Raw genomic sequence first — 17,615 nt, 5'->3', positions numbered from 1 at the left:
GCTGCAGAACCTGAAAGGAAGAAGAGAGCTTACAGAATTCGAGGAAACAGGTATCTATCATCTTCTTGCCAGCTAACAGACAAGACATACATCCACAGATTAATACATTAAACACAAAGAGAATGAAGATGCTTTGCTTTCCAGGACCCATACTACCCTGGAGCATTTTGAGTAAATGACAAGGTCATAAACTATAGATAAAAGAGATGTAAGAGACATAACCAAATGCAATAGGTATTGAATATGCAGGAATTTTTAAGTATAAAAGTGGTTCAGTTATTTTTATGTGATGATGATTATATTTAAGAAAAAGCACCCCAATTATTAGAGTTAGATAGTGAAATACATATAGATGAAATGTTGTAAGGATGATAACTGACTTCAAAATAATTGAGGGAATAGAGAAGGGGGCTTCTACAGGAGAAAAGATTGGCCATGCATTGGTAATCACTGAAGCTGGCTGATGGGTACATGGGAACTTATAACACTACTCACTCTACTTCTATTTGAAATTTTCCCATTAAAAAGAAGCTTAAAATGAATGAATAAATACTAGGCAACTCTTGAAGGGGAAGTACTTTGTTTTTAACCTACTTGTGACATAAATACAACAAACATAAAACTCCGAAAATGTGTTTTTAAAAATAATAGACTAAAAAAAAAATAGACAAAGCTTTAAAGACAGATCAACAGTTCCATGGTGAAAGAATCTTTTAAGTTTTCTAAAGAAGCAAGACTGGCTGGCTATATTGAGTGCAGTCACGCTTGAGAAGATACAGGAACTACGTCTGCCCAAACAGTGAGTTACCTTGACTTCAAAGTTTGCACCTTCCCCTGTGATGGCATGCGATGAGCTTGATTGACTCACAGGAGTGACGGGCAACAGACGCCTGTCATGCTTTGCTGCCTGGCTGAGGAACCAAGCAATGAAGCAATGCAAAGATGCCAAGTGTCAAGCCATCTGCCGAGCACCCTGTGTGTGACCGGCATTCCCCATTTTAAAATCACCAGAGGAACAGCAATAAACTAGAAAGGAAAATAGATAATAGCGGCTCTGAAAAGTCACAACCAATACTGTAGATGTGATCCTCACCAGCTGCCATCATCTGTGAGCCCTCATCATGTGAGGACAAGTGCAGCTGGGTCAGAAGGTGACTCTTAGGAAATCAAAGTCAAAGCTAAGAGACCCAATCACCCCGACTCCCTACACAGAGACACATAAAGAGTCTCCCAGGATCAAACTCAGAAGGTCATGCCAAGGGTACACTTCTACTTTGAGAAGGACTGGCTTAAGCCAATGGTTCTCAGTGAGGCAGCTTTGCCCCTAGGGGACATCTGGCACGTTTGGAGAGATTTTTGGTTGCCACAGCTGGCAGTCAGTAAGTAGAGGCCAGGGATGCTGTTAAACATCCCACAGCGCACAAGACAGTCTAGCACAGCAAAGAATTATCTGGCCCAAAATGTCAATTTTGCTGAAACTGAGAAGCACTGGTTTAAATGATTAAAATTACGGGCTAAGAGAATATTCAGACTTTTCAGAGGGGGCGAAAAAAAAATACTCAGACCCCAGAAAATGATATTGCCTTTATTTAAAAAAAAAACTTTTATTTTCAAATAACTTCAGATATATAAGACAGTTGCAAAAATAATACAAAACTCATACAGACAACACCAACATAACCCTCATATACAGATCCACCAACTTAAAATTTGTCACATGTGCCATACGTCTGTCTTTTAAAAGGTCCTTCATTTATATTTTTCTACCAAAATATTGTGTAAACAGATGTGGCATTAGATGCCATGCCCTCCGGTGTAGCTCCTGATCTGTGCACTACTATGTAAGAGGGGCCAGACACTTGAAAGAATAAAACTGCCAAGACAAATATTTGCTTTTTTCCAACTGCCATGTTTACCTAAGGCTATTCTGTTATTGGTGAACTGAAAACTAACTTGATGTTGACACACTTGGAACTGAGTCAAGAAACAGTTTGGCACCTTCCGCTGCAGGTGGTGAAGGGGGAGCATGGAATAAGGAGGCCAAACTCTACAAATCACCTAAGCTGGTGGATGGAACCACTTTCAAACCACTTTGGGAAACACAGTTCCTATCAACAGCCAATCCTGTTATATTCTCAACAGCACTGAAGAGGTTTGAGAAGAGGAAAGAGAAGCATAGTTTCTTAAGGAATACCAAAGGAAAGGGGAAGGTAGAGAAGCAGGAAGAAAAGACACTTAACCACCAAAGAATTTAACAGTGTTTTGACCTGAAGAAGGCAGAACAAAATCCAGGCATAATTATTACTCCATCAATTACAGTTTTAAAACCACAAGAGAATGATATCTTTAGCTTATTATGAACCCTGAAACAGGACCCACACCTGATCTCCACAATGACCAGTAACAGCTTCTCATTTGAATTATACTGTTTACAGACACAAGTGGAGTGTTTACATAATTAACTCTGATAACTGAAATTCAGCTGTGCCCATTCTAGATCATCACTTTCTCCCACCTGCCACAGAGCTTCTGTTTTTCTTCCATCCTTCTCCTTTCCAACAAATATTTTACCATAGCAATTACTTCCACCAACTTTACCTGCTCACATAGCAAGCAAAGAGTGATTTCTGACTAAAAGCGTTACCAAGTCCACATCCCTAGAAGTAATCTTAATATCTTAGCAATTCAGGGCACCAAATGCATGGTTAATGCCTCTGTCCCAGGAGGAACTTTTTCAATCTCCTAGCTTCTCCTAAAAAGGAACTGAGGTGCTACAGCCAGGAGGTCAGGCCAGATATAGACATGTTGCCTTTTCTTGTCCTGAGGGTTCATAACTTTGAAGAATGGAAGCCAGGTTCAGAGTGCTCCTCCCATGAGAGTGATCCTCCCATGAGAGTGGTCCTCCCATGAGAGTGCACAACCAACCACCAGACCTTATCAGGTAGCCTGTAGAAGGTTGAATGGTGGCCCCCAAAAGACATGTCCACATCCTGATCCCTGATACTTGTGAATGTGACCTTATTTGAAAAAAGGGCTTTTGCAGATAGAATTAAGGTAAGGATTCTGAGATGGGGAGTGTATCTTGGATAATTAAGATGGGCCTTAAATGCAATCACATGTAACGAGGATGCAGGGAGAGATTTAAAACACTGAGAAGAGGAGAAAGCAATGTGATCAAGGAGAATGAGTGGAGATTGGAGTGATACAGCCACAAGCCACGGATTGCTGGGAGCCACAGAAACTGCAAGAGGCAAGGAAAGAGTCTCTTCTAGAGCTTTTGGAGCAAGTACAGCCCACTCACATCTTGACTGCAGATTTCTGGACTCCAGAACTAAGAGAGAACGAATTTCTGCTGTTGCAAGCAACCCAGTTTGTGGAATTTGTTATGGCAGCCCTAGGAAACAACTACCACCTAACCCTGACCTGTCCATCCGCAGAACCTCAGCATCCTCAGGCGCTCCTTCCCATGCCACAGAACAGCTCAGGAGAGAAGCTAGGGGATATGTCTCCAGCCCTGAAGGTCTAGGCCAAGGATGTTTTCCAAAGGACAAAGCCTCTGGGTCATGGCCAAGAGAGAAACATGCTTCCACCTGAAGAAACAAACCCATCCCAAATGGCCTGTGAGAAGGGCAGTTCCAATGCCCTGTGGGTCCTCCAAAAGTCGTTGGCCTCATCAACGCCACTGCTGACATTTACTGAGCATGTCCCATAATAGGCCAGGCATTATGCTTTCAACAACTTAAAAAATCACTACTTATTCTGAGTTTTTATTTCATCATTCCCTGTCTTTTCTTTAAATTACTTCCTATATATGTAGACTTAAAAAGTAAATAGGGTTACATTTAAAAAGAGACTGCCACTGTTGGACTCCCTCCTGAGAGAACTGGAGCACAGAGAACTTGGGCAGTTTGTACCAGGTCACTGGGGGTGGGGTCCTTGGAGAAGCCGGAAGGGTGACCCAGAGAGCTGACTCTGCAGCCCAGCCTTCAGCCCAGCACCTCTACCCTGCTTTACCTGGGGCCCAGAAGTCTGCCTTCTTCCCTCCAGGTGCTCCCTACCAAGCTGGGCCCCTGCAGCCCCTCTGCTGCTAGGACCATATTCCGTCACCAAGACACCGTTCTTTTTCCCTTCACTCCCACATTTTACCTGAGTTTGATTTAAACAGTAATTAGGTACATAAAAATGCTAAAGCCTTGGAGAGTGTGCTCAGAGAACTCAACTCTGTGGATATTGACCTTTAAGCAAACGGTTACATTGTAGGAGCTACAGAGGGAGGGCAAGGGAAGAAGGGAGAATTGCAGAATCCTAAACTAAATGCATCACCTTTCCTAGTAACCAACTATGGCTCTTGCTTTCCCGCCAGGGCTCACTGATTCACCTTAAACCCACTCAACTCACATTCAAGGGAGGTCTCATCATTCTTTCTCAGAAATGCCAGCACCTTAGGGGAGATGTTATCTGCTAACTGCTCAGATTCGGTCCAACCTCTTATTGTTGAAATCTACCCTCCTCCATGTTCCCAGCTCCCTTTATCACAGATTACAGGTTTATAAACGTTTTCAGTCAGTACAATCTCTGAGGAAATTAGACAAGTTTCAAACATCTTTAAAATGACCAATCCCTTGAACCAGTGATCACAATTTTGGAAATCTATCATCAGGAAAGAATCTTAAATGAAGAAATGCTTTCTGCAGTAGGGGATAGTCCTATCTTGGCCTGCCACCTTTCCCTGGGACCCACAAAAACATCCTGTGCTCAAGACCAGGTGTGTCAGCTTGGGGGCATAAAACACAATACCCACTAGATAAGGGGTCTACAGTGCATTCCTTTCCCTATTGTCCCAAGCATATGTCAACATTCACTGGAGACAACTGGATTCTGTGGCCTGCTCAAATCCCCTTGGTTTATCTGTCCTGGAGGGGAGAGAACAGGGTCCCCCACAGCAGTAGCACACAAACACAAGAGAGGAGCGCTTATCCTCCCTGCTGGGGCCACAGACTGAGACCCACTGGCTACAGGGAACCAATGGCCACTAGTGAAGCAGATCTTGAACTGTCTCCTCTAGTGAGCAAAACGAATTTCCACCCGAGCCTGTGTGAAGTGTACTTTTGCTGGCCACTGTGACACCTGTTTTAGAGTGGGTTGACATCTCTTTAGGTCCCTCCTCTGACCCACACTTCCATATATAAAGATGTGAAACATACCTTATTTATGCTGATGAGGACCTGGAAACCACAAAAGCAGAGAATGACTAAGGTAAACAGGTTATATACTCTCAGCAGACGGATATCACATAGTCAGAAAAACATTGTTTATAAGAACCTGAGAAAATGCTTACCCTATCATAAGTACAAAGAAAATGGAAAGCAAAATTGCACTTAGAGTCTGATCACAACTCTGTCAACTCGAGAGGTAAACCAATTAACCGACCACACGGGTAAACAGATCTGAAAAGAAGTTTGTCAAAATACAGATTTTTTTCCCAGAGTGGTGAGGATATGAGGAGTGTTCATCTCCCCGTTTTACGTTTTCATTTTTGATACATTGTCTGTAATGAACAGGCATTACAATTATAGTGGAGGAAAAATGAACTTCATATTACAAAATAAAACACCAAGTCTCCCATGGCTACCCATTGCTACCAGAACTTTTTTAGAATGACATACAGGGCCCGTCACGAGGGCGTACTTACCTTCCCCTTCAACCTCATCACATCCTTTCCCTGCACCCACACGCCCTACACGCCGGTCACATTTAATTCATATTTCTAGAATCTACCTTGCACTCTTTGCCTCAGTGCTTTTATGCACACTGGCATGGGCTTCCCTTTGTCTCTCCGCGACTGAAATGTAGACTCCAAGAGGGCAAGGGTTTTTATCCGCTTTGAGATAAAACAGCCTCTTCTGTAACAATTTCCTAGGTCACAAACCCCTACCATCACCAACCCCCCAGCCAGGAGTGTGAAAATTTCACACTCGTGTTCTAACAGAACACTACTCAGACTAAGTTTAATAGAGCCTAATTAAAATATTTTAATTATTTCTTCCCCACATTAGAAGAAGCCAGAGCAGAGAGACCACAAACACCTCTGTCTACATTACTTAACAGTATTACCTTGCTAGCTCCTCAGATAACCTTCTGAGGTAGGTATCATCATCATCCCCATTTTACAGATGGAGAAACTGAGGCTTAAAGAAGTAAGGTAAAGCATACACACCCCCAGCTAGTAAACAGCAGAACTGGGCCTTGAAGATGCTGGGGCCACAGGCCAGTCTGAACAGCTATCCTCCACAGTGGACTTAAACTTCTTGAGGGCAGGAAAGACCCCTTACTACTCTCTGAAAGCTGGCAAACACTACTGCACACAGCAGACACTCAAATGCCTATTGGCTTGAGACATAAGAGATGTCATTAATTTGGACTACACTAATTCATAGTATGAGACAATCCTAGACCTACAGGGTTGAAAGTTTAAAAAAAGGTCTGCCTAGGAAAACAAGGGTAGTCAAATAGTTTCCAGTTCATTCAAATTAACACATGGCTACGTAAGGTATTGAAGGGGCCAAATGTTGTCAGAGAGTACCTCTTAAGCAATCCAGAAGCACTAAGTTATGAAGTGGTATGTTAACTGCTGTTCCTAAATATCCATTAACATAGATCCCCAAAGACCTCTCCTAGGCAGTAAAGTCTTAAAATTTGGGTCACAGATCATATTTCAAAAAAGCTCTCAGACAAATCAGCTGTCAAACTATTGTAATTTCCTATTTATAGTTTCTAAATAAAGTCACGTTTTCAAATCTCGCCTATAATTCTTGTTAGGTAATTCTCCATTGCTGCAAACTACTGAAATTTTACTGTAACAAAAGCATACTATAAATGCTTCTCAAATGGTATCTAGAAACCTCATTCCCATGTGGCAATCAGGGGAGGCCACTTCAAGGGAACAATTTTTGTCCCCTGAGTGTTAGCTGAGACATCACCCAGCACGTACACCCAGTGGTGTTTAACACTTATTAACAGTTTGTCTGTGATTGCTGCCTGTGAATCTCTAAGCTAAAGTAGACAAGTACAAATTAGCAACCCTTACATGCACTTCTCCCTCTCAGGGCTAATTTCACAGGAGACAATGGGACATTTTAAAAGCATTTCCGGGTTCATATATGTCAATTGGGAAAATGCAGTATCACGCATAACATGGAAAAAGTAGTGTTTTCAGGAAAAACAACACAAGTGTCATTTGTAAGAGAATGTCCAAGGGGTACTAGGAGGGGCTAACCTTAGCACAGCTTTCTATAATGGTCTAAGAACAGTATCTCTCCTTTCTCTTCCACCTCTAAAATCTTCCCAGTTTGACCACCAACAGACAAAAACCCAGAGACTACGACAGTGACGATTCTGAAAGGGCTTCCTGTAACCTGGAGGTCTAGCCTCTTCCTCCCCACAAGAAAATCTCAGCTGCCAGACAGATCCTGCCCAGAGTGGGACCGATTTTTTTTTTTTTCAATCAGCCTGCAGGAAAAGTCTCATGTGGAGAAAAGCCCAGGAGACAAGGATTCTGACCGGTCTCACACAAGCCATGTGGCTTAAGATTTCAAAGTCTGTGAATCTCTATTTCCTCATCCATAAAATAGGACTTGTACTGCTTACAGCCTCTATCTCTGACAACATGAGGATATGTAAAATATGCAATTGCTGTTATTAAAAAAAGTTAAAATGCCCCTTCAGGACTATTGAATCAATGAGCATATCTGCATACCTGCCCAGGGCTAGCAGCTACAAGCCTCAGTCATAAAGTCCACATCCAGTAGAGGAGAGACTCACAACAAATGACCAGAGTGAAATGTGATGCACACCAGAGGATTTCATGCAAAGTGTCCTGGGGGGGCGGACACGGGTCAGGAACCTGAAGAAATCACAGGTTTCCCACAGAAGGCAAGATCCAGCTGATGCCAGAAGGCTACCATCCCGAACACAAGACAGGGAAAAGGGCAATATGGACCTGAGGTCCAGCATATGCAAAAAAGGGCAGTGTTCAGAAGTGTTTTAAAAGAAGAAAGTATTCAGGAAAGCCAGAAGGGGCAGGACCAGGAGAGAGCAGAGGGAGGCACTGTCAGAGAGGTAGGTGGGGGCAGGAACCACCACCACCTGGATTATTTCATTTATCCTCACCGTTCTGCTATAACCATAAGCAAATCCCAACTGAAAAGTAAAGACCACGACCCACAGATGCCAGGTGTCAGTAAGTGTCTCAGTGACTCCTTGCAGCATAATTAGGGAACTCATAGCATTTTGAAGTTAAACAAATGACAGCAAGAAACACAGACAAGACCAAACTAAAATGTCTTAAAAATTTTTAATATCCTAAATAGACTGGGCTCTGACAGAAAAACTTATCTGAAAAGTGGGGACAAACTGGCTCTAGCATTCTATATATATAGCATTATATAGCATTGTAGCATTATATATATTATATATACATATATAATTTAAGAGAAGAAACAATGCCCCCCAAAACATTCAGACATATCTATTATGTGCCAGATATCGGCAATTTGAAGATGAGTAAGACACAGTCCTTGACCTCAAGGAGCCTGCCATTCTAAAGGGAGAGAAAAACATAAAGCCATCATTTAACACTGAGTGCTGAGTTAAAACAGGTGAACACACGGTGTTTTGGGGCCATCTTATAGAAACTGGAGGGCAAAGCAAGGACTAGTAAGGGGAAGTGTTCTCAAAGGAGAGAATGTTTAATTCTGATGGTTGAGGACAGCAAAGGGGAGGCAAAGCAGAAGGGCACAGCAAGAGGGAGCAGAAAGTACAGAGCTCCAGAGGAGGCAGGAGCCCGGCACATCAGGAAAACCTCACCTGACCCAGAAAATCTGAGGCCAGCGGGTGAGGGATGGAAGGGAAAAAGGCCCAAGTGGTGACGACTGAGGACAGCAGCAGGACACCAGGTGTGGTCACCCAGAATGACATCCACCGCCCAGGAAAAGAGAATTTTCATCTGGACTTTTTGCTCCCCACCCCCTCCCCATGTAAAGTCTCCCACCCCAAACCATGTAAAGTGAGTGGCTCCTTAGTGCTCAGAAATGTTCCCAGTTGATACAGGAGTGTCAAAACCCTGCCTGCACTTTCACTAACACAGGGAAAGGGGGGAGAATTTAGCCACAGGAGTCCCTAAAGGACTTTTAACATAAGATAAACTCACCTGTAAAATGGTCCCCTGGCAGAGACCTTAATGAAGGCATGGTAATTAGTCAGCATAGGCCCTTAGCTCCTCTGGTGAAGGCATTAACAGTGAAAGGAAAGGCTTGAGGAAAAGCTGCCACGCCCACGGAGGAGGGGCCTCAGTGGGGTGTGCTACATTCCTTTGAAAACAGGGCCCCTGCTGTAATTTGTGTAATCAGACCAGAGATTGGACTGCAGAACTCTGTTTCCCATTTATTACAATATCACACTCCTGCCCAGGAAACCCCACCCAAGCTTTTGTGTGGAATTCTTTTCCTTGATTAGGTGTAAACCCTATTATTCCTGCCACTCAAAAATAACGCATGCATCTGGTGAAGCTGCAAGGTACAGCACTGTCAGAAATCTGACTTCCAGGAATGAAGCTAGTTTCTTTCCTCCTTCTCTCTCATTTTTCCTTTTGCTATCCCATTTCCTACTCAGGAGAGAAAGAAGGAAAGGAGGGATATTTTGTACGAATGGAAAGGCAATTCCTTTCAACTGGAAAGAGCCATTCAAGCTCAGGAGTATTTCTCCAGGCTGGCACTCCCTCACCACCCCCTAGCTTTGACTCCCTGTGGGGCAGCTCCCCAGGATCAGCTAGTGGGAAGGCAGGGAGCAGGCCTCCCTTCTGGATGGGGCTGCCCCTCCCTCTCTGCCTGTTTGTAGGAATGGTGGTGCAGAGTGCTGATTCTATCTGCCTAATGTTAATTATGCAAGTCAGCTGGGATCCAACCCCAAATAAGGGCCAGGGAACAGGGCAGGTGTCATCATCCAAAAGATTTAACTTCTGAAAAATGGATAATTCTTAAAACCAAGGACAGGTGATTGTAGATAAATTTCATTTCAAAGCATAAAGTATTAGAATTGGGAAAAAGGTGGCGCACATTTAATTATCATTTAGCAAATACTTGAGCAATGTTAAAAAGCATGTTCTGGGATGTTGTGGAACCTGCCGCACCTCCCCACGCCACTAAACCTACCTGGATAGCCAGTCTGCCTGTGGCCTGGGCAGGAACCTAATGTTGTGTGACTTGACAAGCAAATGAGCTCTTTTTCTTGGCTACTGGGATTCTCCTCAGTAAATCTATTTGGTGGAACTCTAGCTGGAAAGTTGGAATGTTAGGAATTTCACAAAGACCTTGCGACTGCGCAAGCTCATCTGCATACAAAAGGATAAAGCACACCCCCAAATCGATCAGGGAGCCCAGGAGAGCATCTTGGGTCCCTCAGTCCAGTTTCCATCAACCCTGAAGACCCTTTGTTTCTTGTCCTGGGATATCTCTAAAGACACAAAAGACCTTCCCTGGTCGCCAAACTGCTGAGATAGGTTTCTTTGACTAAATTACGTGCCCAGTATGAGTTAGCAGCTGTGGAAACAGTCCTATCTGAGAGCTAATAAGGAAGACAAAAACCCCTAACTTGACAATTGCAGAATACGGCAGCAGCATTGCAATAAAATGTTGATGGTATAGCCCACACAGAGTGTGGCCATAGAATGAGAGCACAGGTTACTGTGGGCAGGGTTTGCCAGAGGCTCCTCTCCTTACAGGAGAGAGCACCGGAATCTGGTCCTGATGGAGCAGGAGCGGGAAGGGTGAAGCAGAACACCGAGGAGGCCATCGATAATGCCACTGTGACACAAGCCAAATTACCACAATTCCTGCAGGCTCAGGCCATACCCTCTGGACTCAGTTACTTAGACTGCAGCCTACGCAGAACTGGGAGAGGTTCTGCTGGCAAGCTCTCCATCCTCATTTTTGGTGATCCTAGTAAGAGCAATTACCAGACGAGGCTATTGGGAGTTCTCTTAATAATTCGCCTGCAAGCTGAAAGACAAACGGGAAGCTAGGCTTTGGAAGAACTCCGGCCTCTGAACTTCTGGCTTGCTGCCGTCTTGGCATCATTAGCACATGGAGAGGGGAAGTTCATTCACGGGGAATCAGGAACTACATACTAAACTTGGGGGTTAGGTGTTCAGGGGCAAGGGTGGGGGTGGTAAACAAAATAAATATGAAGCAAGTATATCCTTAAGAAGCTCACCATTTATCAGAGGAAATATGACACAATTGACCCAGTCACATACCTGTGCATGCTAAATGCTCCAAGGTCTACAGAAGATGCACAAAGAAATGATTTCTAAATTTTCCTTGAGAATAGCAACTGAGCTGGAATGCCCACAGTTACACAGACAAGATCAAAATTACTACACAATTATACATAATTTTAATTAGTAAAATGAATTATACGAGGAGTTGCAATTTTTTAACAGCAGTCTTTTCTTCAAATGTAATTTTATTGAGAAGCCCAATAAGCCACATAAAAGCAGAGCTGCTCTGGCTCAACTAGGGAGCTGGAAATTGGAGACCCACAACTTATGGTCCAAGCCCTCTCAGCTGCCTCACAACACAGGGCCTGGCACTGGCTAGTCCCCTCTGTTCCACCTACGCCCTCCTTCAGAAAACTCAGAAAAAGCAGTTAGGTTCATGTAAGTCAACCTTGCCCCAAAGTGTGTTTCTAGGATTTCTAGGATCTAGGATAAATCCTCAGATCCTTTCACATATTCCTTAGTGGAGAAGAGTATGAAAATCTTAATGAATTATGACACTTTTTATTTTTTGGCATATTTCACATCATTGCAAGATCCTTTGGGAAACAATCAATGACAAACACCCCCCACCCCATCACCGTTATAGTTATAATTTGAGCTCTATCTACCAACAAGTATTTTAAAATTTTAAAAAATTCACATAATACAAAATTTATCATTTTAACAAGTACAATTCAGTAGTTTTTACTAATTCACAATGTTGTACAACTATCATCACTAATTCTAGAACATTTCCATGACCCCCCAAAAGAAACCCCATACCTGTTAGCAATAATGCTAATTCCTTGGTTCCTGTTACTACTGGCAACCACTAATCTACATTCTGTTTCTACGGTTCTGCCCATGCTGGACATTTATATAAATGGAATCATACAACATTTGACATTTGTGTCTAGCCTCTTTCATTGGCATAATGATCTGAAGGTTCCTCCACACTACAGAATGTATCAGAACTTAATTCCTTTTTAGTATCAAATCATGTTCCATCATATGGATATACCACGTTTGTTTATCCATTCATCAGTTGATGGACATTTGCAGTGTCTTTACCTTCTGGCAATTGTCAAAAGTGCTGCAATGCACTGTTTTTGGTTGAACACCCATTACAATTATTTTGGATGTATACTCAGGAGTGGAATTGCTGGGTCAATAGGAATTCTATATTTAACTTTCTGAGGAACTACCAAATTTTTTCCATAAGGGTTATACCAGTTTACATTCCCCTCAGCAATGTATGAGGGTTCCAATTTCTCTATATCCTCACGCACACCTTTTATTTTCTGTTTTGTTTTGCTATTAAAGCCATCCCAGTGGGTATAAACTGATATCTCACCATGGTTTTGATCTGGATCTCCCTAATGACTAATGATACTGTACATCTTTTCATACGGTTGTTGGCCATTTGTATATCTTCTTTGGAGAAACATCTATTCAAGTCCTTTACCCACACTTTTTATTTGGGCTTCTTTTTGAAATTTTTCAGTTGTAAGAGTTCTTTATATATTCTAGATATTAAACCTTTATTAGGCGTACAATCTGCAAATATCTCCTATTTTGTGGTTTTCATTTTCTTAAATGTGTCCTTTGACGTACAATGAAGGCCAGTTTATCTATTTTTTTTCCTTTTGTTGTTTGTGTCTGTGTCTAAGAAAGCACTGCCTAATCCAAGATCCTGAAGATTTATATACACCTCTGTTTCCTTCTAAGAGTTTTAGAATTTTAACTCTTAAATTTGGTTTTTGATCTATTTTGAATTAGTTTTTTATTATGGTGTGGGGTCAGGGTCCAAATCCATTCTGTGGCTTGTTGATAACCAAGAAGTACTTTCTTATAAGGAAAGGTAACACAAAAATTTATGAGAATGAGCAAACAAATCCTATATTATGTTTCATTAAAACCAGAAACATGACAAGGATACCTGCTATTACAATTAAACCTTTTACTTAACCTTCTAATCAATGCAAACATAAAAACTAAATAATATAAAAATATTAAGGGGTCACTAAAACTTTACGTGCAAATGAAATGATGTTCTGCCTAAAATCTAGCTGACTGTAGTGGCCAAATATAATAACCACTTAGAAAATATCATTAAAAAAATTTTTTTCCACCATAATATGGAAAAGAAAGCCAGGGATAAAATGAAGGGAAAAGAGAAAAGAAAAAAAAAAAAAGAAAGAAATCTCCCCATATGTCAATCCAGTATCATTTTAAATTTTACTGAAAGATATAAAAGAAGATGCAAATAAAGAAGAGCACTACCATTTCCCAGAAGGGAAGGTGCAATATTTTAAGTTAGTAATTCACCCTCAATTATTTTATAAATTCAGTATAATCCAAACATCTCAACAAGATAATCTGTAAAACTTATAGAGTTGATCCTAAAGTTGAGCTGAAAAAGAAAAAGTTTCAGAATGTCTAAAATATGTTTTTGAAAAAGAAAAATTAAGGAAATTTTATGGTGATAAAACTACAGTAATTAAAACTGTAATATCACAGAAATAGATAAATAGATGAGAACAAGACAGAGAGCACAGAACCACATATTTAGAATTCAATAAAGCTATCATCGACAATTGGTGTGGAGAAAGTAAACTATTTGATATAACATTATATCAGGAAAAGTAGACATCCATATGAACAAAAATTACGTTACAACTTTACCTCTATTATACATAAAAGCAAGTTCTTGGTGGACAAGACAAAAAATGTAAAAAAAAATTCTAAAATTGCCAGTAAAAATATGAAGAATACAATTTAAATTCACAACCCAGAAGACATAATGAAAAGCTCACAGACAAGGCAACACAATAGTTAAAACCTTACATATATTGCATAAGCAAAGCTCAATACAAACAACAAAGATACATTATTTGCAAAGGATTTTTTTTGGGGGGACGGGGACAGGATAAACTTGATCTATTACCTTTTATTCTAATGCTTCCTTTAATGTTGAAATCTTTCATAACATGAACAAAGAATTTAAATATTATAAAATACATATAAAAAAACTTTATCAAAGAAAGCTTTAAAGTCCTTTCAGAAATATTCACAAATTAAAAATTAGTTGAGTAAAAAAAGGTTGCCTGCAATTTCTCAGGAATAAAAATAAGAAAGGAAGGTGAAAAACTATCTGAAATATTTCATTTAAGTGTTCCTCTTAGGGCCTCTCCCATAGATGTTTTGGAAGAGAAACTATGTACTTCAAAGGGTGTGCCTCCAGGTTTTTGATGATTATCTGAATGCCTGTACTAGTAATAGTAAATAAATAAATAAAAATCATCCCAAGAGTACAACTAGAAATCTAATAGGAAAGATCACGTAATCCTTACCCTCATGGAAGGGTATTTTGTTTTTTTTGTGTTTTATTTTCGCCTTCTTAAATCAGAATTTACAAACTTAAAATATTCTGTGATTTTTGAGAGCAACTACAGGGTAAAAGATTTTTAGAACTCAACATCTCTGCCAAACCCTTAAGTTTTCTCCTCACATAAAATGAAATCTACTGGAATCTCCCTAGAGTGCTGAATTTGGGATCAAAGCACAAAGTTATCATGTAAGTGGTACTCCCTTATTGGGAAACAGAATCTTAGAGTCCTTAAAATTCTTCTAGGACTATCTGGTTGTCAAGTGAAAAAACTAACATCTGGCTGTTGGGTGACTCATCATTCCCTTAGCTCAGCAAGTGGCATGAACCCAGTCTTTCCTGCTTTTTCCAAAAAAATAGTTCTTCTTGGTCTACTTTTGCTAGATGGGAAAGTTAAACCTAAACTTTTAAAATTTCTGTCCCACCATTCTAGAAAAAATTTATACCACTTATTTCAAAGGTCTGCATTTCTTCTAGGTTTTTCCATCAAGCTAAGTTTTAGTCTTTCTTTCCCAATAGCATTTTTATTGTCCATATCTAAGCTTTCTCAAATTGAAACATAGCTTTTTGATATAAGTAGAGCTTAATATTCAATCAAAATTCTATATCTAGTAGCAAAAGCTGGTACAAGATGGTCTCACTTCCTTACAACAGACCAAGGGAATCCATCTCATCTACAGGAATTCTAGTCATACTCCAAGTAGTCCCGTGATGTCTGAAGCATGCGAGTAAGTGCCAGAGTGAGTGCCAACCACCCCTAACATCCTCCTTTCTCTAGCCCATGGGGTTCCAGAGAGGGTTAAAGAAACACTGCCTCATTAGCCTACACCCCACACACTGTAATCATTCCCCAAACATATGCTGTATCCAGACTCCTCCTGGACAACATTTAACTAACTGCATCCACTGATCACCCACTTTTCTGTCAAAAAACTGAATTTTTTGAAATCCTGTCAAATCTAGTAAAAGAGAATAAAATTAAGAGATGGAATTTGTGGTGCTAAATCCTGTAGCCTTAGCTTCTGTGGCAAAAAGATACAGATTAAAAGATACTTATCACAAGCTAATGGGTTAGCACAAAAGTTAAACAACAGCTATTAAACAGACATTCCTCATGTAAATTCTCTTGACAATGTAAGTATTTTTAAAAACATACTTCATAAATAATAAGGAAGCTTTTTTCTACCTAAATTATGAGGTAACATAAAGCGTAACACAAAGGGTACTTCATAGTAAAAATCCATTTCCTTCCATATTAAATTAATACTTTAACAAAATATGGGTGTAAAGGCTTATCTACACGTGGATTTTCTAAAAGGTTTGAATGACTCATACCCAATTGTTAGTACTCATGAAGAAAAAATGGGAAAAGGTATGGAAAGCTGTATTTTAGACATTTCTTTCATTTGAATTTTTTTAATACATGAGTATCAATATTGCCATTAATCTATATATAAGACGAAAAATGCAACATAATTCTGGCAAAGATGCACTGAAACTAGCACTGTTACAAAGTACTCATGGCACTATAAATTGATGCAACCATATTTACACGATGTTTGTAAGAGAGCTTTTAGAATATTTATACTCCTTGACCCAGCAATTATTTTATAAGTTTTCCATGATGTAGCTATATTATTTTGTAAAGAAAAACAATCTTGTTTAATATATATATAGCACATTAGAGCATTAAAATATAGGCTTTTTAAGTGCAGGTTAGAAAACACTAGTATGTATTTACTTTTTTTTTTTTTTTTGCATGGCTAGGCAGTGGGAATCAAACCCGGGTCTCCCGCATGGGAGGTGAGAACTCTGCCTGCTGAACCACAATGGCCCGCCCCGCATGTATTTACTTTTAAAAGAAGAACTAAAATTCTCAATAGATAAATTAACAGCAGAGTAAAAAATATAACCCAGAAAAGGTCCATGGCTAGCTAACTCAGTGGTTCTCAACCAGTGGTGACTTTCCCCTCAATTAACATTTGGCAATTTCTAGAGGCATTTTTTGATGGTCAAGTCAGGAAGGTGGTGGAGGTAGGTACAGGATGGGTACTGGTTTCTAGTGGACAGAGGCCAAGGTACGCTGCAAAGCATCCACCCAACTAACAACAAGAAGCACCTGGCCCAAAATGTCATTAGTTGGATTGAGAAAACCTGTGCTAACTGGCCAGCTGTCTTTTTTTTTAATTGAATGTTCCTGCACCTACAATCAATCCACACTTCACTGTCTTAAACAATAACTAACTAAATGTCAATGAGGAAAAGGCTCATATACTTCATTGCTTGGCAGCCTTTTATCTTCAAATGTAACTAATGAATTTTTATTAAATAAAACTGAAGATACAAAACAGTTATATGCTATATTAAAAAATATGACTCTGACTCTATGTACCTCAGTCATTTCCACTGACCCCTGCAATGGTAAATGGAATAATTCCAACAAAAATGTAAAAATTAGGCATAGAGCCAGTGTGAAATCTAGGACCTACTTTAATAACAGATGCGTAAAAACTGTCATTGCACAGGAAATAAGAAATATAATCTATAGTAAAATGTCCATGAGATAAATATAAAACACAACTCATTCCAAGCAGCTTGCAGAATAAGTCAAGAACTGTATGAGGGAGAAAAATCAAAGTGTCTTGGCCAAGTCTGTAAAAAGAACCTCAATTTAAGTTTCCCCCCAAATATCTTTAACTATAAAAGCTGTACATCCCCTTCATTGCCCCTTCCCCAATGTGGATTCAGTATTGCACATTCACTTAGTTTGGAATCGATCATATTCTTAAATAATGAATCAAGCCGTTTGTAGCATGGTATCCAAGGTTACTCAAGTACATTCCAAAATCATCATGCTAGCATAACAAGGATAAATAATTCCCAACTGGGAAGCAAACTAGTAGACTAAGAACT

At 40.2% G+C, this 17,615-nt stretch overlaps 1 protein-coding gene across 11 annotated transcripts in view; it reads right to left on the bottom strand.

Moving 5' to 3' along the window:
- Positions 1–17,615, bottom strand: part of TLN2 (talin 2) — a 491,250-nt gene that overhangs the window by 308,265 nt on the left and 165,370 nt on the right. For 2 of the 11 annotated variants that reach the window (XM_077128102.1, XM_077128099.1), the window contains exon 1: positions 9,209–9,722. The exons of the other annotated variants lie outside the window; for them this stretch is intronic. The gene's annotated coding sequence lies outside the window, so the exon portion shown is untranslated. Of the gene's footprint in view, positions 1–9,208; positions 9,723–17,615 lie in introns of those variants that run through there. 11 annotated transcript variants of the gene reach the window in all.

The sequence above is a fragment of the Tamandua tetradactyla genome, chromosome 14 (assembly GCF_023851605.1).
Source record: "Tamandua tetradactyla isolate mTamTet1 chromosome 14, mTamTet1.pri, whole genome shotgun sequence".
Classification (NCBI taxonomy): Eukaryota; Metazoa; Chordata; class Mammalia; order Pilosa; family Myrmecophagidae; genus Tamandua; species Tamandua tetradactyla.
The sequence above is the reverse complement of the archived record's forward strand: the minus strand, read 5'-3'. Positions and strand labels throughout refer to the sequence as shown.